The 24,298-nt window shown below is 44.6% G+C and overlaps 1 protein-coding gene and 1 non-coding gene across 9 annotated transcripts in view; both read left to right on the forward strand.

Moving 5' to 3' along the window:
* The first annotated feature begins 1,835 nt into the window (after positions 1 to 1,835).
* Positions 1,836 to 24,298, forward strand: part of LEMD1 (LEM domain containing 1) — a 399,416-nt gene continuing 376,953 nt past the window's right edge. For 6 of the 8 annotated variants that reach the window (XM_077481225.1, XM_077481230.1, XM_077481229.1 and 3 more), the window contains exon 1: positions 1,836 to 1,978. The gene's annotated coding sequence lies outside the window, so the exon portion shown is untranslated. Of the gene's footprint in view, positions 1,979 to 12,943; positions 13,245 to 24,298 lie in introns of those variants that run through there. The other 2 variants (XM_077481228.1, XM_077481226.1) reach the window with 2 other exon arrangements.
* Positions 2,178 to 2,249, forward strand: TRNAW-CCA (transfer RNA tryptophan (anticodon CCA)). The gene has a single exon. It is a non-coding gene; the product is annotated as a tRNA-Trp (tRNA).

Genomic DNA, 24,298 nt, shown 5'->3' on the forward strand with positions numbered 1-24,298 from the left:
TGTACATGGCAGCAGGGCCCTATTCACTTGAATGGTGCTAGTACTGCCCACTAAATGTGACAGGGGCTTAATATCTGTCATGGCCAATATAGGATGTGGGCACCCCTTTCTGCCGCCTTGCAGCTTAAAGAGGAAGGAAACCCTGATGGGTTTTACTTCCTTGTTTTGTTCCCTGCAAAGTAAAGGCATAATGTGCTAGTATGCATCTCACTAGCACATTATGTGACACTTGCCTGCAAACGAAGCCTGTGCTGTCCCCACTGGAGGCTGCATCCATGTACCCCCATCTTCCTTTCCGGGTCCGTGGACTCAGACTCTGTGACTGGCCAGAGCCGCGTGACACGCCAGGCACGGCACTCGCTCGTGAAGAAATGGCACAGGGAACAATCTCTTCACAGCGCATTCGCTGATGACCTCATTGGCACAGTACAAAGTAAATATCTCCTAAACGGCGCATGTTTAGGAGATATTTACTGAAAGCCTTATTATAGGTTTACCTATAGGAAGTGGCATAGCGTGGGTTGTCAGCACCCAGTGCAAGACAAGTAATTTGCACCCCTAACCTGCGGACTTTTAGCACTCCCCGAGTCCCTTCAAATACAATAGTACTGACCTACCTGATTACTATACTGACCACTACACTAACCTACTTGATTTTAACACTGACCAACCTGATTCCTTTACACACTACACTGACCACTATACTATACTGTCCACTACACTGACCACTATACTAAACTGTCCACACATACTGGTACCCCCCTAAATGTCACGCCCGGGACCACGGCACCCCCCACGCTATGCCACTGCCTATAGGTACAACTTGAAAAAGGAGGTTCATCCTCTTTAAGGGATAGCATTTGAGGATGGGTTCACACTAAAGATCACAGCGGCTCACAGTAGGAGTCTAGTGTGTTTCCATTCAAAGTCCGATTTCAGCCTGAATTTGGACCAAAAGACACACAGCACTCCTGTGCAACTCGCATTGGAACCGCTGCGGAGATGTGTGAAAAGGCTCCATAGAGAGCCGGTCACAATCTCCTGCTATGCTTATTGGATGCGGTGAAACCTCATCCAATTCGCAATAATGTGAACCCAGCCTCAGGGTGGTAAAAGCATGTCTCAGCTGCTTGTTTTTACTAAAATGTAAATGTGCTCTTAGGCTTGTTAACTGTTTTTAACACCCCCGCCACTAGGGATGAGCTCAGGCGTGTTCGCATGGACCACGTGCAGAGCCCGCCAGGAAGTCGGCGCAGCGCTAATCACAGGCAATGAGACATTGCCCGATCTCTGCAGCCGCACATCAGGGCAATGTCTCACTGCCTGTGATTAGCGCTGCAGCGACTTCCTGGCGGGCTCTGCACATGGTCCATGCAAACACGCCTGAGCTCATCCCTAATGGCCACATAGTGTTTGCTGCGTGGCCCAGTGCAAAACCGCAAATCTACTGCCTATTTTGACTGCCCCTCGGCCAGCTGGGTAAACAAGACCTAAAGTGTAAAAAAAGGAAAATAAATGAAAATGGATCGATGCAACCATAAGAGAGGTTGTAATATAAAAATATTGAAGAACTTTATTTATTAACACAACATAAAACTTGTTGGTACAACAAGAACGTTCTTTAAAATCTGAAGCACGTTTTACACGTGAAAAAATGATGCCCTAAACCTACAGTGACATCTGTGAGGGCTCTAACTCTTGAGCAACGCAGCAGCTATTCCGTGAATCCGGCATATTGAATCCCCTAACAACTTCTTGTGGTGACGTCACTGGTAATTTTACTCTCGCGGCACTATACGCAGCTTCGGACTCGGGAGCGCGCGATACGTCTTGCACATGCGTAGAAGTAATTGCAGAGGCGTGAGCGCGCACTGTACCTGTTCTTCATTAGTTTACGGGCTTGCAGGTAGTTTGGACACCGAGAAGTTTTAAAGCCTGACAGAACGGTATCTTGTGAAAGTGGCGCCAGCAGCTCCAGGTAAAGGGATGTGTTTTTACTTATACGGAGAAGGTTTTTTTTAAGGTGGTTAATATAAATGAAGGAAGAAAAAATATATATATGTAGTCGCTGCGTGTAATTATGGGGCATATGTACGTTACCAGTCTAATTAATGAAACAGTCAATGAGGTGAAATGTTTGAAAAGTGATAAAAATCTACTTAGGTATAGTGAGGAGAGACCTCGTGGCGCAACGGTAGCGCGTCTGACTCCAGATCAGAAGGCTGCGTGTTCGAATCACGTCGGGGTCAAATTTTTTTTCTTTTATTTTTGCGAAGTGCTTTCTTTTTTTAATTAAAATGAAAACCTCTAGGTGCCTGTTTAATCTGTTGTGCTATTTAACACCATACAATTACTAACTGATATGCAAGCCTTAATATTAGATAATTACATTTAGAAGATCCTAATATATTATAGCGTTCAGGGAAGGGTAAGACTGCCATCTACTGGCAGCTCCCAACCAGTGTTTTCAGTCATCTTGTTACTACTGGGTTGTGTGAAGTGTTTGAAAATCGAGAAGTCGCTTGTCGCCTTGCAGATTTAGGGTTGGTTCACACTATTGTGATGGCAGACATTGCATGTAATTTGCAGCACACTGCTATTCACATGACATGCGATGTCAGCCATACAGATAGCATGGCTGATATCGCACTGCATTCGGTCCAGACACGCACGGTCGGACCAGAATGGGATTGCATGTGTGTTCACACATATGCAATCTGATTCATGTCCGATCTGTCAGTTCGCAGTGCGATATGCAAGCTGAAATGGGGGTGTCGTTAACATATGACACTCCTCAGCAGTTCTCTTATGGCAGTGTGAGCTGCCGTGCGCGTCGGGTGCGATGCGGGAACCCGCAGTGGATTCGCAGGGTTCTCGTATCGCACAAGTGTGAACCGGCCCTTAGCCCTGATTTATACTTCCAATGCCACGTTCAAATCGCACTGCCCTTGCAATCTGTAGTGGGTGTCAGAGCAATCTTAATAACCCCCCAAACGCCGGTCACGAACCCTGTGCGTTTGCCTTCACCTGGGCGCATGCTACAAAAGTACCATGCAATCAGGTTGCAGTACAGTTGGTGCTTGAATGACTTTGGTGTGTTGTGGTGCTCAAATCACACAGCATGCGGTGCAGGATTTACAGCGACCCCCTGATAGGGTTGCTGCCTCATCCCTTTAAAACTGAACGCATATTAATTACACAGGTTCTGCGGCTGATTAATGTGGTAATTAAATTCACTTGGACCCCTTTCACACCACACCGCCCATAGTGTGGGCGGTAAAACGCCGCTATTTTTAGCAGCGTTTTGCCGGCGGATTTGCGGCGCATTTCAGCCACTAGCGGGGCGCTTTTACCCCCGCTAGCGGTTGAGAAAGGGTCAAACCCGCCAGCAGTATGCCGCAATAGCGGCGTTTTGCCCGCAGTATTACAGCGCTGCCCCATTGATTTCAATGGGGAGCAGCGGTGGAGGAGCAGTACACACACCGCTCCAAAGAAGCTGCTGGCAGGACTTTTCCCTGATGTCCTGCCAGCGCACCGCACCGCTGTAGTGTGAAGGTCCTCGGGCTTTCACACTACAAACAATGGTGCAGCTTTTTTAGGGTGGATTGCAGGCGCTATTTCTAACGCTATAGTGCCTGCAAAACGCCCTGGTGTGAAAGGGGTCTAAGTGTCTTACCTACATTAAATTAGCTCCAGAACCTGTGCAATTTTATTTTATTTTTTAAGGGATGAGGTGGCACCCCTAAATCCTGCACTGCTTCACAATCTCGCTGCATTCAGGCAAACCGTTGCAAGTGTCACTGTTAAGATAACGGCAAAAAATATAGTAAAGGTCTTGCGAGCTACCAAATCAAAGTTCTCCTATCTTATAATCGTATGACGGCTGCTATCACTAACCAGTCCCATACTAATGTGTGAGAATCACAGATAAATCACGTGCTGCGCTATCCCCTTAATGATCTGCTGAACCTGCAGCAAAAATCTAAAAAAACAAAATTGTTAAAGTGATGTGCCTATAAATTTAAATCCAAGATTATAATAATATATAAGCATCTAAAGTATATACACACACATTTCATAACATTTATAAATATTGAGACACAAGTAATCCATAAACTGCTCAAGTCCATATAAGTCCATGATACTCTGACCCCCAGGGTCAGATTTTAGGGCCGGTTCACACTATTGTGATGCGAGCACCCTGCAAATCAACTGCGGGTTCCCGCATTGCACGGCAGTTCACTGCTGGGGAGTGTCATTATGTTAATGAAACGCCCCCATATCAGCTCGCCATATTGCATGGCGAACTGACAGTTTGGACATGAATCAGATCGCATATGTGTGAACACACATGCATTTAGATTCTTATCCGAACTGAAAAAAGGGTCCTGTGCGTGTTTGCGCTGAATGTGGTGCGATATCAGCCATACTATCTGTATGGCTGATATCTCACTGCACAGACATCGCATGTAATGTGAACAGCAGTGCGCTGCGCATTACATGCAATTTCTGCCATCACAATAGTGTGAACTGGCCCTTAGTGTCCTTAACACAGCAATAATAAACGTGACTTGATAGGTGACTGTGACTATAATGATCTGCAGCAGTGATTACACTGAGGTGCTCCCCACCCCAAGGTAAATGGTCGCTCACCTCAGAGCGTGTGACCTCGCAATTAAGTTTGGTCAATACATGCTTTTGAATCATCAAAACAGATTCCAGGTCAGGTTGCAAGGTCCAAACACTGCTCAAAGATGTGGCATCCGCATATATAAATATCAAAAAGATAAATGTAACACAAGAACAACTATTAGTAAACAACCATTTACAAGAAAGAAGAGCAGTGAAAGCAGGTGATGATCCTGAAAGCGACTTAAGCCCCCCACCTCAGCCCCAGGAGGCGTGATCACCCCCCTTCATCCCCTACACCCCCCCCAATGGTTTTTTTTTTCTCTTTCTCTCTTCCCGTCCCCCCTTCCGCTCCCTCTTCCCCATCTTCCTCCTTCACCTATTCCCCCCCCCCCCTCCAAACATACGAGCCCCTCCGCCATCCATACACTGACCCCCCCCCCAGTAAATCTTCTCTCTTGGTCCCAAGTCGACCACAATAGCACACCCCAAATTAAGGCCATGGACAGAAACTCATCCCCACAGAGACATACTGATTACTCCTCAACAGTCATGTAAAGCATACCACCTACGCAGATAAACTTACCAAGAACAAGGGGGCCATCCAATCTCCCTAGAGCACACTGGAATACAAGCTCACAGAACCAATCGGGAAAGGATGGGCGCACAGCCTCTTATACCGTTCATCTTGTTAGGTCTTCTCCTATGTCCTAAACTCTCGATTTAGAAATTATCCATGGCAATGTATACGCTGAGTTTGTACGATTGTGGCTTGAACTGTCTGTACATGCTAATGTGTTTTTATAATATTTCTCAACATGGAAGAGAGAGATATTGTTTTCCCTTGTTGTATCCTGTTAAAGATTTTATTTACCGCAAACAAAGCATTATTATAGGGTAATCGCATGGGTCTGGTGCGTTAGTGCACCTCTCTATAGCATGCCTTAACCACATTAAAGCCAGGCCTCTTTTTTTAGATGTGGTGTTTACAAGTTAAAAACAGTTTTTTTTTTTGCTAGGAATTACCTACTAATTACTTAGAACCCTAAAACATTATATATTTTTTTTCTAACACCCTAGAGAATAAAATGGCGGTTGTTGCAATACTTTTTGTCACACCATATTTGTGCAGCGGTCTTGCAAGCGCACTTTTTTTTTTGAAAAGTACACTTTTTTTGAATTAAAAAATAAGACCATGGTAAAGTTAGCCCAGTTTTTTTTTTATATTGTGAAAGCTAACGTTATGCCAAGTAAATTTGATACCCAACATGTCACACTTCAAAATTGCACCCTCTCGTGGAATGGCGACAAACTTTTACCATTAAAAAATCTCCATAGGCGACATTTAAAAAATTCTACAGGTTGCATGTTTTGAGGTATAGAGGAGGTCTAGGGCTAGAATTATTGCTCTCGCACTACCGATTGGGGCGATACTTCACGTGTGGTTTGAACACCGTTTTCATATGCGGGCGCTACTTGCGTATTCGCTCGCTTCTGCACACTAGCTGGGTGGGACAGGGCACATTTAAAAAATAAATAAATAAATAATTCTTATTTATTTTACCTTTTTATTTAAAAAAAAAAAAAAAAAATTCACCTTTATTCCTATTACAAGAAATGTAAACATCCCCTGTAATAAAAAAAAAAGCATGACAGGACCTTTTTAACCACTTCAGCCCCGGACCAATAAACACCCTAAGGACCAGAGGTCTTTTTACAATTTCGCACTGCGCTGCTTTAACTGGTAATTGTGCGGTCATGCAATATTGCACCCAAACGAAATTTGCGTCCTTTTCTTCCCACAAATAGAGCTTTCTTTTGATGGCATTTGATTGCCTCTGAGATTTTTTTTTTTGCGATATAAATGGAAAAAGACCGAAAATGTTGAGAAAAAATGATATTTTCTACTTTTTGTTATAAGAAAAATCGAATAAACTCAATTTTAGTCATACATTTAGGGCAAAATTTATTCAGCCACATTTCTTTAGTAAAAAAAAAAATGTCAATAAGCGTATATTTATTGGTTTGCGCAAAAGTTATAGCGTCTACAAACTAGAGTACATTTTCTGGAATTTACACAGCTTTTAATTTACGACTGCCTATCTCATTTCTTGAGGTGCTAAAATGGCAGGGCAGTACAAACCCCCCCCCAAATGACCCCATTTTGGAAAGTAGACACCCCAAGGAAGTTGTGGAGAGGCATATTGAGCCCATTGAATTTTTTTTTTTTTGTCCCAAGTGATTGAATAATGACACACACAAAAAAAAAAAAGTTGTCACTAAATGATATATTGCTCACACATGCCATGGTTATATGTGGAATTGCACCCCAAAATATATTCTGCTGCTTCTCCTGAGTACGGGGATAGCACATATGTGGGACTTTTTGGGAGTCTACCCTCGTACGGCACCCAAAAAAACCAATCACTGCCTTCAGGATTTCTAAGGGTGCAAATTTTTGATTTGACTCCTCACTACCTATCACAGTTTCGAAGGCCATAAAATGCCAAAATAGCACAAAACCCCCCCAAATGACCCCATTTTGGAAAGTAGACGCCCCAAGCTATTTACTAAGAGGCATGTTGAGTCCATGAAATATTTTATATTGTGCCACAAGTTGCAGGAATTTTAAATTTTTTTATTTTTTTTGCACAAAGTTGTCACTAAATGATATATTGCTCACACATGCTATGGGCATAAGTCAAATTACACCCCAAAATAAATTCTGCTGCTTCTCCCGAGTACGGGGATACCACATGTGGGGGACTTTTTCGGAGCCTAGCCATGTACGGGACCCCGAAAACCCAAGCACTGCCTTCCGGATTCAAATATAAAATGCTACCAAAAAAAACTTAGCGATCGCAGGGATCAGGCCTGACTCTATCACTGCAGTTATGTGTTTAGTGTTTTGTAAGTGACAGTGATCAATCGATACTGCACTTGGGTGGGCTGGGCGGAGGGGCAAAACGCAGGTGCCAGCAGGTATCTGGGCTGATCCTGCTAACAATGCGTTTTTTTGGAACCCTAAACTGCTGGGGACGCTAGTATAGATCTGATCAGATCAGATATTGATCTGTTCAGATTCTATACCACTACGGGAGGTTTATGCATTGCGTGTGGGTGTTAGCGGTACTGGCACTAACCTAGCACTGCCTGGAGCGACGCAGACCCTGACCCTAAAACCTAATTGATATCACCCGCCGGGTGATCAGGGGGTTAAACCTTTATTGGGTAATAAATGGTGGGTGCCCTGATGCTATAAAAAGCAAACTAACCAGAGTAACCCGTAACACTTATATGGTGATCACTGGTGAAAGGGTTAACTAGGGGCAATCAGGGGGTTAAAATTTTTATTAGGTAGTATATGGGGGTCCCTGGCGCTATATAAAAACCTGACGGGGAACCTAAATAACTAACTGGCTAACCAGCGTCACCAGTGACACTTATACTGTGATCGCTGGTGAAAGGGTTAACTAGGGGCAATCAGGGGGTTAAAACCATTATTGGGTAGTATGTCGGGGTACTTAGCGCTATAAAAACCTGGCGGTGAACCTAAAAAAATAACTAGCTACCTAGTGACAATAGCGACACTAATGCAGCGATCAGAAAAATTATCGCTTAGTGACACTGGCAAAAGGGGGTGAAAGGGTTAACTCTAGGGGCAATCAGGGGGTTAAATCTTTATTGGGGGGTGATAGGGGGCTACCCTGGACCTAACACTAACTGCCCTGACAGTTTTTACTTTTACAACTGACACTGAATGCAGTGATCAGTAAATAAATGATCAATGCAATCATTGACACGGGGAGGGGGGGGCGGGGGTGGGTTTGTGTGCCTGTGTGTACCTACATGTCAGTGTAGTGTTGGTGCACACTTACTTTTTGTCTTCTCCTCGTAGTCCGGTCAAAAAGACCGCCCCGAGGAGAATGACATCACTTCCTCCTTCCTGTGTATACAATACACAGTGGGAGGAAGCTTGTCATTGGCCAGGAGCGATCGAGAGGGGATGGCCAGAAACCAACGGCCATCCCCTCATCACGGATCGCTCCTGCAGCGAACCGGACCGCCGTATCCAGCGGGAGGGGGTCCGATCGGACCCCCCACCCGCTGGAAGGCAGGCACGTACATGTACGTGCTTGTGCCTGCCTGTGCCATTGTGGACCCCCCCAGCGTGATCGCGTCGGGCCGTTCCGCCGGCGGCCGGTAATTGAGGCCGCGGCTTTGAGGCCTTCTGCGGTCCTATGATTCCTTCTGGAATATGGCGCCCTCTTGTGGTGGCCGTTGGTATGACAACCAGCAATGCTAATGGAGCTTGCTCTGCCTGTTTATTACCTGCCTATCTACTTCCCTTTATTTAGAACCCCCTAAACATTATATATATTTTTTATTCGAACACCCTAGAGAATAAAATGGTGGTTGTTGCAATACTGTCTGTCACACCGTATTTGCGCAGCGGACTTACAAGCGCACTTTTTTTGGGAAAAATAATTTAGTTAATAAAAAAGTAAGACAACAAAGTTAGCCCAATTTTTTTTTTTTATATTGTGAAACATAATGTTATGCCGAGTAAATAAATACCCAACATGTCACGCTTCAAAATTGCACCCGCTCATGGAATGGCGACAAACTTTTACCCTTTAAAATCTCCATAGGCGACGTTTAAAAAAATTCTACAGGTTGCATGTTTTGAGTTACAGAGGAGGTCTAGGGCTAGAATCATTGCTTTCGCTCTACCAATCACGGCGATACCTCCTATGTGTGGTTTGAACACCGCTTTCATGTGCGGGAGGGACAGGGCGCGTTTAAAAATATATATATATATTTTTTTCCTTATTTTAACTTTTTTATTATTTTTTTCACTGTTCTTTTAAAAAAAAATTGTCACTTTTATTCTTATTATAAGGAATGTAAAAATCCCTTGTAATAGAAAAAGCATGACAGGTCCTCTTAAATATGAGATCTGGGGTCAGAGAGACCTCAGATCTCATATTTACACTAAAATGCAATTAAAAAAATAAATTTGTCATTTGAAAATAAATAAATAAATAAAATGTCCCTCTAAGAGCTATGGGCAATGACTTGGAGACGGGGGGGGGGGATGGGGGCGGAGGCGCTATCTTCCCCTCACTCGTCTCCATGTCAGGCCAGGGACAGGTCCAGATCGCCGTAACCGACCTGGCTCCTAACTTTTTAAGCTGGCTCCTAGATTCCAAGCAAATTTGTCAAGCCCTGCCTTAATGCATTCTATGCATTAAGGTGAGAAAACATCTGACAGTGCCTGCGCCCCGAGCCCCCCCCCCCCCCCCCCATTTTACTTACCTCACCCCTCGAAAATCCCTCGCTCGCCCCCGCCGTTCTTCTTTACCACTCAGCCTGGCTGCTGATTAGTTGGAGTGGATGGATGGAAAGCAGAGCAGCCATTGGCTCGCGCTGCTGTCAATCACATCCACTGACGCGGAGTGGCGGGGGGGCGGGGCCATGTGATACAGCAAGCGGCTATAGCCGACGGCTGTATCACGGGGGCATGCCCGCAGATGCTTCTCACCATGCGAGCGAGCTCGCATGAATGTGAGAAGTACCTGCGGGAGGAAGCAGAGACAGCCTCCGAGGGACCCCAGAAGACCAGGTCCGGGCCACTCTGTGCAAAACGAGCTGCACAGTGGAGGTAAGTATGACATGTTTGTTATTTAAAATAAAAAAAAATGTAACTTTACAATCCCTTTTAAAAAATAAATAAAATAATTGCCTTTTTAAGAACTATGGGCGGAAGTGACATTATGACGTTGCTTCCGCCCTGCAGTGTCACGGAGATGGATGGGGGCCCCTCACTCGTCTCCATGCACAGCACTGAGAAGGATCTGATCACCTCCGCTGCTGCAGATGGCTTCAAATTGCGGCGGGAGGGCCTCTCCTGCTGCCGATGAAATTGATCTTGCGGCGAATCCGCCGCAGAGACCACTTTTATCTTGTACCGGACCATCGGCTGAACACGGGAATACCGAGGTTATGACAGCTAGCTGCTGTCATAACGATATCTGTCCCCAAAGTAGGGACGTAAATCAGCATGCGGCGGTCTGCATGCCTTGATTGAGTTTGTGTGCTCCTACTCCAAAGGTAGACCAGCTGTCTCCTACGCCGTCCAGCCTGGTTAAAAACGACTCCAGTTAACAAGTACGTAAACAAGGTAGACTTTACTTCCACTTTAAGCTGCAAAGGCAGCAAATAGGGGTGTGCACATGCCAAACAATTGCAGTGTAGCAAAAATGATCTCATCTGACCAAAGCACCTCCTTCCACATTATTGCTGTGTCCCCCACATGGCTTCTCACAAACTGCAAACGGGACTTCTGATGGTTTCCTTTCAACAATGGCTTTCTTCTTGCCGCTCTTCCATGACTCAAGCCCCATACACATCAGATTTTCTGCAGTTTTTTGTCTTCAGATTTACCAAAACCATGTAATATGAGGTCAAACCTTAGGAGTTTCAATTTGTATGCAATCAGGCAGGCCCTTGCACTACATGGTTTTGATAAATCTGAAGAAACAAATTGGCAGAAAACCTGATAGTGTGTATGGGGCTTCATAGTTGTCCTGTGGACAGATTCTCCCACCTGAGCTGTGGATCTCTGCAGCTCCTCCAAAGTTACTGGGACGGTGCGTTTGCGGGACGTTGGGGAAAAGTCCTGCAAGCAGCATCTTTGGGGTGGTTTGGTAGCGCTGTATATATAGCGATGCCAAAACGCCCTGCCCATTGAAATGAATTTCATGAATGCATTTTGGACAGCGCCGCTGTTCTCCACATTATATATCTACAGAGCTGTTTCCTCTTTCACAGCTGGCTGTACCTCTAGAGCGCTATATACATCTTTAACCCATTCAAGCCTGAACTGAACTTTCCAGGGTCCAAGCTACCCCCCAACCCCTGGATTTTATTATAATCGCCTTTACCTATAGTTTTGTTGCCCACCTACCCATCTCTCTCCAAGCACCACTATACCCCCCCCCCCCCCTTTCTCGTTAATGATATCTGTGCATTGTGATTTGAGCCATACATTTTTGTATGGCTCAAATCGTATTGTATCCACCAAAATGGTGCGGGATCCATTTTTTCCCCACACCTGAATCGCATTGCATGGGTATTCATACATTTTGCATTGCATTTTGCGTTCTGTTTTAGGGTGTTTATCTAACATTGACACCTGCAGCAGATCACATGGATGCTCTGCAATGCGTTACAAATAATTTGGTGCTTTTCCCGTATCAGTGTTTGCTCTGCTCCTCTGAACGCATTTTCTACAGGCAGGAGAAAAGCTGCTTAATAAATGCACCTAAAGCTGTGTTTTGCAAATGCATTTAGGGCCTTTAAGCATTTTATGGATTCCGTTGGCTAGAATAATAATTTATTCTGCTGCTGGAATGAATGCTCATGCTCTAAATGCTTCTAGCATTTATGTGCATTTAGACACATTTGCATGCGTTTTTTGTGTCAAGAATTTTTAATGCACAATACTCCTCTCCTGAATGTACTGATGATGTATTTTTCTCCAGCTTGTAAACTCTTCCAAAATGCTTGTAAATGCCTATGTGTGCATGGACACAGGCTAACATAGAGGTGCATTGACAGGCTGAAAAACAAATGATGTGCCTATAACAGCAACATTGTTTGTTTGTGCCCAGTGTTCATGAGGTCTGAATGCTGGTCACACGTTTAGTATTTCTACATGAGTTGTCCCACACTAAGGAGATTCCTGACAGTGAACATTTTTGAAAACCATTAAATATAATATAATATATAAGTGGTCTGTAGCTGGTAAACTCTGTTAGTAATATTTCTGCATGTCTCTATATGTTTTAGGCTGGACATATGAGCACGCATTGGCTCACAGCGGGTCTGGTACGTCGCCATCCACTGTTTCGGGTCTCATTCCAGCCCCGATTTTTGGCTAAATTTGGACCTGAAACTGAGCAAGACGCACAGGGCTCCTGTGCAAATCGCACCGTAGATGTGTGATCTGGCTCCATAGAGAGCCGGTTACCATCTCCTGTGCGAAATGGATGGAGAAATCTGCCTCCAATTGGCACTAGTGTGAACCCAGCCTCAAACTTAACATTAAACATATATTTGTTTGAGGGCAATTAAATAATATTATAGTAGGGATAGATTTGGTAGCAATCTGGAAACGATAGTTTTAAGTCTAACATATTTATAGTGCCTATGAGATACTTCCTCACTGATCTGCACAGCAGATTTTAATAGAGACCTAGCTAGCTAATGAGACATTTAACTCCTTTTCAGGTCACTGAGCCTAGACAGAAGAGTAGAGCATAGGAGCCTGTGAGCGAGGGGCATTGCACAGCTAAAAGATTGCAGGGATGCTGAAGAGTTTCTGAGGAGGAAATTGGATCTGACAGGTGGCTGACCTTCCAGTGTGGGGAGAAGGAGCTCAGAGCCTCTGCACATCTAACATGGTTCTGGGAAGCCTTCCTCTGCAGAACTAGTGGCTCTGACAAGGCTGGACACTTGAAGTGGCAGGTGGCTGAGTATCGCAGTGCAGCTCTAAGTGGACAGAAAAAATAGCTGAAAGGTTATATTTGCCTGCCTATGTTAGAGCTAAGGTATGTTAAAGTGCTCTTCAAATGTAGTTTATGCTTGTGGATTAACTTTGTATAACACTTCAGTGTCTATATCTAATGAGCATGTCGTTTTCTGAGGGGGGGTGGAGCAGTGAGGTAGTACTGTAGACTGCTCAGGGCTTTTTTACACCAATCCTCTTTCATTGTGCTTTAGATATGTTTAAATAATGCTAACAGACTTGTGTTATGTGTTTTTAGTGAAGACACAAAGGAAACAGGAGTTAGGCCTCACATACACTGCTGCTGGTAAATGGATGTTTAGGAGCAGTTGTGTTTTATTTTTTTATTTTTATTTTTTTTTATTTCTTTTCTTCAACTGCCCTTGTTATCTTATCAGTACATGTACACAAGGGTCCTTTACAGTTGTTTCTAGGCAGTTGAGTTTAGAGGCATTTTTATTTTTTCAGACATCCCAAGACACAGCCGCCTTCCCGTCTCTCCTCTCCCGCCATCTGTGGGGATCTGTCAGGATGGCGAGTGGAGGAAGGGTCCAGTCATTTACTGGCCCCGTCTTTTCTGAATTGGACACAGTGAGCGAGATCGCTCCTGTGAAAACTGAGCGGAGCAACCTCTGTGTTTACTCTGCTCAGTTTAGGGCTGAAACAACTAATGGATTAATCGGCCAGTAACCTAATGGGGTTTAAAAAAAAAAACTAAAATGAGCCCTTTTATAGTACAAAAAGAGCAAATCACTACTGTAAATATTACTTTTACAGTTATACAGTAAAAGAAAACCCTTACAGTAGTGATTATCTGCTTTTTTTATTTTTTTTTTTGTACTATAAAGGGCTCATCTATCTGCGTGTTTTTTTTTTTTTTTTTTTTTTACCCCATTATATTACTAAACGTTTTAGACCTGTTTCACATCTATGTGTGGTTTTTTTTGGTGCTTTTTGCAGAAACTCACTACAGTTAATTTAAATGTTTTCCTATGGGACACGTTCACCTCTATGCTTTTTTCAGCCGCTGAGTATTTGGAAAGGGTCAGAGACTTTTTAAAAAAATTTAACACAAAACGGTGCTTTTTTGGTTCAATGTATTTCAATGGAGAAGCTTAAGAAAAGCATGAAATGTGTTTTTGCAGCAATTTGTGTTTTTTAATCTGCCCAACAACAAATTAGCCCAAAAAAATGCAAAATCACATGCGCAAAAATCAAAACACACAGCAAAAAGCACTGCTAAGTATTTAGTAAGATCAAAAGCAAACTGCATAGGTGTGTACCGAGCCTTATGCTGGCCACATAGATCAATTTACAGACGAAAAATCTTTGTGCATTCACTGAATGAATGTTGTTTGAAATTTTCACTTGGTTTTTAACATTCTGTTTTTAAAAGGAATTTAGTTTCTGAACGAAAACCACATACACTGAAAATTCCATTGACCGAGAAGTTTTCTATTATTTACAAATTATCCCGTCACTGTGGTTGAAAATTAAATTGTAGAAAAAAACAATATATAGAACTAATTACTAATTAACTAATTACTCTCCACCCCTCCCCCCAGAAGCACTGTGAAAAAAATATTTTAAACAATGATTTGCAAGAAAATAATAAACGCCAAAAAAAACTACACTGCTCTGCTGACACTGTCCAGTACCCCACCTCTAATCATTGTGAAAAACAAAAAAATAAAGTAAATGGTAAAAAATAATAATAATAATAAAGAACTACTGACCCCGTCCACTACCCCACTGACACTATCCTGCACATACTACTCACCGCTATACATTCCTCACTTGCACATATTACCCACTGCCATACTCTGCACTGTATATTCACATTACTACAGTCTGCACTATGCAAGTCATCTCAGACTCTATTAAACCAAATTTAAGCCATGCCCACCTCCCTGAAATTAGTTTTTGCAGGTTGTGGTGTCTGCATTTTTTTGACACGTAAAAAAGGGTTCAGAAGCTGAGTTTACAGGCATTTCAAGCGCGGTAACTCGCGTTTAACCGCATTTTGTTTATGCGCTTTTTTTTTCTCTAAACGCCAACGCAATTAACTGCAGCAAAATCAACATTTTAAACATTGGTCACTATCTGTCAAGTTAAATCGTTCAGGAGAGGTTGTAAAAATGTACTGTGTACAGCCTTAATACACCACACAAGGCTCATGTGCACCAATGGGCACGTGTTTGTTCCTTTATATAATTTTCATCTGTTGGTGTCTGCTGTAACAATGCATTGCACTACCGCTTCGCAATGAATCATATTGTTTTATTTTCATTTATTGAAGTGTCACAAAATTGCAATTAATTTAGCTTTATGAACCGCAGCAGGTTGTAATGCATCCTGTCCTAAACAATAGGGAGTCAAATTTGCCTTGTCTGTGTCTTGGGAAATGCCACCCAACGCATATGGTGTGATTTTAGCCCTGTTCTAAAAGTCTGAAAAACCCTCTCAATAGCGTTTTCAAAGCAGCTTTGATTGGACCATTCATGCAAAGCCACACATATAAAGGTTTTGTTATGCGTCTGGCAAGCTTTTACAAAAGTATTTTCAAAGCTTAATGTAAACTTCAAGCGATTTTCCCCCCCCCCCCCCCCATTTACCCCTTTTGCGGCGAGCAACGTCAGGGTTACTTTGGCAATGCAGCGGTTGTATACCCCTTTACTTGCAGGTAAGCCTATAATAAGGCTTACCTTAGGTAAAATGAATATCTCCTAAACCTGTACGGTTAGGAGATATTCACCTTGCATGCAGCTGCTGATGTCAGCGGCGCATGCGCTCTGAAGGTCCGGTGGATGCTGCTGGAAAATCGGAGCTCCTTGCGGGAAAGAAGACTCCAGGGCGCATGCGCAGGAGTGACGGCATCTTGGCTCTGGACACTTGCAGTGCTGGGGCGGAAGAATCGCCGAAGGCAAAATGTCAGCTTCCTCTACGGTGACAGGGAGAAGGTGTGGGGGCTTTGTACTAAGCCTTTGCCTGATAGTTTTTTTTTTTTTTTTTCCTTCTTCTGGGTATACAACCACTTTAACCACTTGAGGACCGCCGTATTGCCATTGTACGTCAGCACAATGGCACAGGCAGGCACAATCACGTACATCTACGTGATTGCCTTCCAGCGGGTGGGGGGTCCGATCAGACCCCCTCCCGCTGTTTACGGCGGTCCGATTCGGTCCAGGAGCGCTCCGTGATGAGGGGATGGCCGTTGGTTTTCGGCCACCCCCTCTGGATCGCTCCTGGCCAATGAGAAGCTTCCTCCCCTGTGTATTGTTTACACAGGAAGGAGGAAGTGATGTCATTCTCCTCGGGGCGGTCTTTTTGACCGGACTACGAGGAGAACAGTAAAAGTAAGTGTGCACCAACACTACACTGACATGTAGGTACACACAGGCACACAAACCCCCCCCCCGATCCCCCCCCCCGCCCCCCCTCCGATCCCCCCCAGTCACAGTGTCACTGATTGCATTGATCATTTCTTTACTGATCAATGCATTCAGTGTCAGTTGTGACAGTAAAAACTGTCAGGACAGTTAGTGTTAGGTCCAGGGTAGCCCCCTATCACCCCCCAATAAAGATTTAACCCCCTGATTGCCCCTAGAGTTAACCCTTTCACCCCCTTTTGCCAGTGTCACTAAGCGATCATTTTTCTGATCGCTGCATGTGTCGCTAGTATCGCTAGGTAGCTAGTTATTTTTTTAGGTTCACCGCCAGGTTTTTATATCGCTAGGTACCCCGATATACTACCCAATAATGTTTTTAACCCCCTGATTGCCGCTAGTTAACCCTTTCACCCCCTTTTGCCAGTGTCACTAAGCGATCGTTTTTCTGATCGCTGCATTAGTGTCGCTACAGTCGCTAGGTAGCTAGTTATTTTTTTAGGTTCACCGCCAGGTTTTTATAGCGCTAGGTACCCCGATATACTACCCAATAATGTTTTTAACCCCCTGATTGCCGCTAGTTAACCCTTTCACCCCCTTTTGCCAGTGTCACTAAGCGATCATTTTTCTGATCGCTGCATGTGTCGCTAGGTAGCTAGTTATTTTTTTAGGTTCACCGCCAGGTTTTTATATCGCTAGGTACCCCGATATACTACCCAATAATGGTTTTAACCCCCTGATTTCCGCTAGTTAACCCTTTCACCCCCTTTTGCCAGTGTCACTAAGCGATAATTTTTCTGAACGCTGCATCAGTGTCGCTAGTGTCGCTAGGTAGCTAGTTATTTTTTTAGGTTCACCGCCAGGTTTTTATAGCGCTAGGTACCCCGATATACTACCCAATAATGTTTTTAACCCCCTGATTGCTGCTAGTTAACCCTTTCACCCCCTTTCACCAGCGATCACAGTATAAGTGTCACTGGTGACGCTGGTTAGCCAGTTAGTTATTTAGGTTCCCCGTCAGGTTTTTATATAGCGCCAGGGACCCCCATATACTACCTAATAAAAATTTGAACCCCCTGATTGCCCCTAGTTAACCCTTTCACCACTGATCACCGTATAAGTGTTACGGGTGACTCTGGTTAGTTTGTTTTTTATAGCATTTTATATTCAAATCCGGAAGGCAGTGCTTGGTTTTCGGGGTCCCGTACGTGGCTAGGCTCCCAAAAAGTCCCCCACATGTGGTATCCCCGTACTCGGGAGAAGCAGCAGAATTTATTTTGGGGTGTAATTTGACTTCTGCCCATAGCATGTGTGAGCAATATATCATTTAGTGACAACTTTGTGCAAAAAAAAAAAAAGTTTGTAATATTCCCGCAACTTTTGGCAAAATATAAAATATTCCATGGACTCAACATGCCTCTCAGTAAATAGCTTGGGGTGTCTACTTTCCAAAATGGGGTCATTTGGGGGGGTTTTGTGCTATTTTGGCATTTTATGGCCTTCGAAACTGTGATAGGTAGTGAGGAGTTAAATCAAAAATTTGCACCCTTAGAAATCCTGAAGGTGGTGATTGGTTTTCGGGGTGCCGTGCGCGACTAGACTCCCAAAAAGTCCCACACACGTGGTATCGCCATACTCGGGAGAAGTAGCGGAATATATTTTGGGGTGCAATTCCACATATAACCATGGCATGTGTGAGCAATATATCATTTAGTGACAACTTTTTGTAAAAAAAATTTTTTTTTTTTTTTTTTTGTCATTATTCAATCCCTTAGGACAAAAAAAATAAATATTCAATGGGCTCAACATACCCATCAGCAATTTCCTTGGGGTGTCTACTTTCCAAAATGGGGTCATTTGGGGGGGATTTGTACTGCCCTGCCATTTTAGCACCTCAAGAAATGAGATCGGCAGTCATAAATTAAAAGCTGTGTAAATTCCAGAAAATGTACTCTAGTTTGTAGACGCTATAACTTTTGCGCAAACCAAAAAATATACGCTTATTGACATTTTTTTTACTAAAGACATATGGCTGAATAAATTTTGCCCTCAATGTATGACTAAAATTTAGTTTATTCGATTTTTCTTTTAACAAAAAGAAGAAAATATCTTTTTTTTTCAAAATTTTCGCTCTTTTTCCATTTATATCGCAAAAAAAAAAAATCGCAGAGGCAATCAAATACCATCAAAAGAAAGCTCTATTTGTGGGAAGAAAAGGACGCAAATTTTGTTTGGGTGCAATATTGCATGACCGCGCAATTACCAGTTAAAGCAGCGCAGTGCGAAATTGCAAAAAGACCTCTGGTCCTTAAGGTGTTTATTGGTCCGGAGCTGAAGTGGTTAAACACACTTCCTGCTGCTATAGTCCTTTAATAATCCTTTAATGGCCAATTCACACACTATGCAGTGACAGACGTTTTACCACTTGATATAACAACTGTTACTGCAGGGACACACAGACAGTTGTTTCCTATGTGTCCCATTCACACTGCAATGCAGCCTAGCGCTGAGCTGCAATGTTCTGCGATAAAATGCAGACATGCTGCGTTTTATCATTGTGCACCAGCCTGAATCCCCCTACAATGTCAGGCAGCACAGTGCATTGCACTGCCCAACATTGCAGAGATTAAGTGCTTTGTACCCTTCAAATAAAGCTTGTACAAAAAAAATGGATGGTGTGGTGCGTTGAAATCGCCCTCGCTGCTCCGCCATTTGACTGAGGACCAGTGTAAATCGGCCCTGTTTTCCTATATGTTTTGCAAAATTTTCATGCTGGAAGAAGAGTGTGTTTGCCACACAGTTAATGAGCTTCCTTGAGATCTGAATATGGTGGCAAATGGGAATCTGTGTGAAACAAATGTGTGTTGCATTTATGACAATGGAATGCAATACAAAGTATGCTCTGAGCTGCTTGACTTAATGTTTGCTGTTGGACACAATGGTCAAACACCTGCCTTGTATTCCCTTAACATTTATAAGGATATACCTAAAGCAGAATTAAACCCTCTCCTAAAAAATTAAAATGGCCCCTTGGAGCTTTATGTCATGTATTTATTGGTATGCACCCCATATTAGCACATTTTGGCAGAAATGCCTTCTAAATTCCCTCCAGTGCTGTGGCGTCAGCACGCTTGAGTGCCACGGGCACTGCCATTTTCTCCCAGTCTTCCTTCAGCTGCTTGACTGGCTGGGCCACAATGATGTCACGCACACGCACACACAGGTGTTGCATCATCACAGCATAGTGTTGTGCTGTAAATGTACACAAAGCTGCACATGTGTTGCTCAGTGTGAATGTAATGCTGACAGGCAAAGTGCCTGTGATTGAAGAATCCCATCGTACATGTTCCTGGAAATGGCAAGATGTAAGTTGATGTTGTAGCAATTGCCAGCTAGAAAAAAAGAGAATGGAAAAGTTGGTTGGTGGTCTCCTTTATCGGGTTTTGAATGGTGGATGGAACTTTAAACCCTAAGCCCAGGTTCACATTGGGATGATTTGGCATGTGAGTTGACATGTCAAATTGGAGCCTATTGCCGGCAATGTCACCGTCCGAATCAGTGCGACGCCGACTTTGCGGCACTGCACTGATTCCCACAAGTAGTTCCTGGACTACTTTGGTGACTTCTAGGGCTATTTCAATAGACATCTGTGCAGGTTCTGTCAAATTGCCCCAAAGTCAGACTGAAATGCCAGTTTGAAATTGTGCGAGTTCAGCTGAATTCGCACAATTTCAATCCCACCCTCAGTGTGAACGTGGGCTAAGAGCAGTTTCAAACTGCCATGCTGAAGTTTGGCTGCAGCGGGGGTGCAGATAAGTGTATCCACGGCTTCTGTACAGGTTACCTGCTGTTTTCTATAGACTTTTATTGTATCACATGTTTTTTGAAAGCGCACCAAAGTACTAATTTCATAAAATGCACCAAAAATTTGCAATCTAATAGAAGTTTGTCGGAAAATCACAGTTACTCTATGCTGCACCCACACTGCGGCAGTCTGAAACTGTCCTTATACAGTGCATACGGAAAGTATTCACAGCGTTTCACTTTCCACATTTTGTTATGTTTTATTCCGAAATGGATTCGGTTTATTATTTTCTCGCCTTGTCTTTCAGGACAGCACGTGGAGAGAGCACAGCTCCACCCACTTTCCCAGGAAATACTGCAGTCGGTTTCTTTAAAGACTGGTCACTTCCACCATGGCCTCGGTTGTAGTGTTTCCTCTGCCATGATGGAAGCGCTACAGGGAATCGGGGGTGTGCTACTCTCTCTCCAGGTGGGGATAGTAAGGGGCATACCTGTGTTATAATCTATTTGATTGTTGAAGGCCAGCCCAGCACTCTACCTGATGGGAGGGGGGTGCTCTGTTGTCTCCTCTTCATGCCCGGCGAGGGTTTAGGCTGCTGGGGGTCCCCGCTATCTTTAGACCAGCAGCTGTGGGCTGTGAAATGGATGGCGATGTCTGTTGCTACTTGCCTCCATGCTTTCCAGGTGGCGAACATGTCATTTCCAGCTGGGGGCGGACTTCTGGTGGTGCGCGCAGCTTCCAGTTCCAGCTGGTGGAATGCAGTGGGAGGAGGCGGCCTCAGCTGAAGTCATTTCTGGTCCTCAGTGGTGAAAGGACTGTGAAAATCAAATAAAAAAAAAAAAAAAAAAAAAGCAGCCATATGCCACTGGAGCAAGACTGCAAGAGGGATCCAGAGAAGCAGGAGCCACTAACACCAGCCAGACCCAGGTAAGCAGGGGCAGAGGTCCCTTTCTTTTATCCTATGGGGGTCATCCATTTTGTTTCTCTCACTTACTCCCCGGGGGGGGGGGGGGGGGGAGCCTCCACACTCTTCTTGGGTTCAAACACTAAGGAGATTGATTTTTTTTTTTTTTTTTTTTTTTTTTTTTTTTTAATGATAGTGACTTAGTGTTTTTTTTTTTTTTTTTTTTTGGTTTTGGTTTTGGTTTTGTGGGTCACTATTTTGATGTATAAGATCTATGGTGGCAGAACAGTAGCTAAAGGATTAGCTCTTCTGCTTAGCAGCACGAGGATCCCAAAAAAAGTGTAGTTTTAATCTTTTTTTTTTTTTTTTTTTTTTTTTTCTCCATGTGAATGATTCATTTGGTGAGGGGATCTTTTGGTGTATTTAAAAAAAAAAAAAAAAAAAAAAAAAAAAGCATTCCCAACCCCCCCCAGGAGAAAATGCCCATCCTGCAAAAATACACTTAGGGATTCCTGGACCAAAGTGTTGTGTAGGACCTGCATAGCAGATTTAGTCAAAGAGGAGACGTCCTCAGACACCTGCTTCCCAGCTGGAGCAGTTGCTTAGCTCCTTCCAAAAATAACTGCACTTTTTCAAACGTTACGATCTTTCCTGGACGTCTGGTTGCAGAGCCTAGAAGCAGGGGCAGTTCACTATCCTGTTCTCCTGCCCTCTATTGTGGCAGCCAGAGAGGTCAGTGAAGGGGGAAGGGATTGCCCAGGTTCAGAGATGATTAAAAAGAAGCCTCTTCACGCTACAGGCTGTCTCTAGAAGAGGTGGATGACCTATTAAAGACCATCCATGTGACATTGAACATTAAAGAGAACAAAGCCCAATGATGAAATGTTTCAGGGCTTGGGGGAAGTTAAATAGTTATATAGTTACATAGTAGATGAGGTTTAAAAAAAGTCCATCAAGTCCAACCCATGTGTGTGATTATATGTTAGTATTACATTGTATATCCCTGTATGTTGCGGTCGTTCAGGAGCTTATCTAATAGATTCTTACACTATTGATGCTCCCTGCTGAGACCACCACCTCTGGAAGGGTATTCCAAATCCTTTTGCCACTACAGTAAAGAACCCTCTAGGCAGTTTACAGTTAAACATCTCTAATTTTTAAGGGGCGTGGCCGGACGTTGAGCTGAGTGGATGCTCTGGCTGGGAGCTCCGGCCTTCTGAAGGCCTAAGTTCTAGATTCTTGGGTCCCTCTGCCCTTGCCTGGGCCTCAGTGCGGATCCCGGTGTCCCTCAGTATCTGGGGTCCTCTGGGCACCGGAGACGCGGATCGCGCACTCGCCGCGGCCGCTACTGCGCGAGTCCGCGGCTTCGGCCTAGTTGGAGCATACGGCGGCCATCTTGGTACACCCCGCGGAACGGAGGCCGCTGCCTCCTGCCATCCAGGCCCTCCCGTGGCTGTTCTTCGGCCTGCCAGGGCCGATCTCCTGGAGCCAGGCCGCCTGGAGTGGATTCCGCGGCTCCGGCCTGTTTGAGGGAAACGGCGGCCATCTTGGCCCACCCGGCAGCAACACCTCCGCTATTCTCTGGATCCACCGGCTCCCCTACACCTGCATCTCCTTTCTGGACTGTTCTACAGCTGGGCACCCCTTCCCACGCGGTCAGTGGAGCCGCGGATTCTGCTCCCAAGCCTACTACGTCGGTCAGCCAGGACATAGGTAGGAAGCAGCCATCTTGCTACACCCTGACACGAGTTATCAGCCTCGTCGCTTTGCCTTCCCTGGACCATCCCGATTATACAGCACCAGACACTGGCCTGTCTCAGGGTATCCTGCAGGCACCTTACCTGTACCAGCGCAGATACCCTTAACCACATACATCGGCCATCTTGCTCCACCCGGCGACAGGCCTTTGGGACCCTTCCTAACTCCTCCGGGTCTGGTTCGCCCCACGCAGGGTCTCTGGTACTGAGGGGCCTCAGGCGTGACATGTAGGAGGGAAGTCATGTAGTCTTTCGGTCCCTGTCCCTATATTTGCAGCTCCTGTACAGCGTCCACAGCTTCTTTAGATCCGGGAGCGACACCACAGCTGGTCAGCTACTTCCGAGCTGCTTATGGGAAAGATTGGTTTCCAGAAAGAAATTTACCGTGGATTTATCCCGCCACCACCTAATAAAACCATGGAGCGCTTCCTGTATAAGTCACAATCCCCGACCCCGAATGCTGTGTCGTGTTCACCAGTCCCTACCGACTCCCTCCCCACAGCCGAAAAATCACCTCAGACGGACCTCAGGTCCCACCCAACACAACTCTCCGATACATCAGCTATGGTAACAGTAGCTGTGTTGGACCTTAAGCTTCAATCACTGCTCCAGGACCTGACCCATAACATAGCTAGAGAGGTGGGTAAAATAGCACACGAACTCCGTGGGGAAATAGATCAACTTGGAGAACGTACAGACACCCTGGAGAACAAATTCGACGAGTTGACCCAATATGTACACGCTCTGGAGGAAGACAACGCCGCTATGAAGCACACGGCCTCCCAACTCCAGCTCCAACAAGAGGATTTGGAGAACAGAGAAAGGCGTCAGAACCTAAGAATCCGAGGAGTACCTGAGGCTATCAGTGATAAAGAACTCCGCCCATACCTCCTAAGCCTATTTGTCACCTTGGCCCCCCACATCCCAGATATCGATTGGCGCCTTGACCGGGCTCACAGATCTCTGGCTCCTAAACCTCCACTCGGCTCTAACCCCAGGGACGTCATTGTCCGTTTTCATTATTATGAGAGTAAGGAAGCCCTCACTACCGCAACTCGCAACAAGTCTCGCATTGACTTTAAACAAGCCAAGATTCAAATTTTCAGCGACCTCTCCCCCATCACCCTGGCGAAAAGATGCAGCTTCCGCCCAGTTACCACGCACTTACAAAACCATCAAGTGCCTTACCGATGGGGGTTTCCATTTCGTCTCTCTGTATCTAAAGATGGCGCCCAATTCTCCCTA

Source organism: Lithobates pipiens, unplaced genomic scaffold, assembly GCF_037356315.1.
Source record: "Lithobates pipiens isolate NorthernLeopardFrog02 unplaced genomic scaffold, aLitPip1_a1.2 Scaffold_16, whole genome shotgun sequence".
Lineage (NCBI taxonomy): Eukaryota > Metazoa > Chordata > Amphibia > Anura > Ranidae > Lithobates > Lithobates pipiens.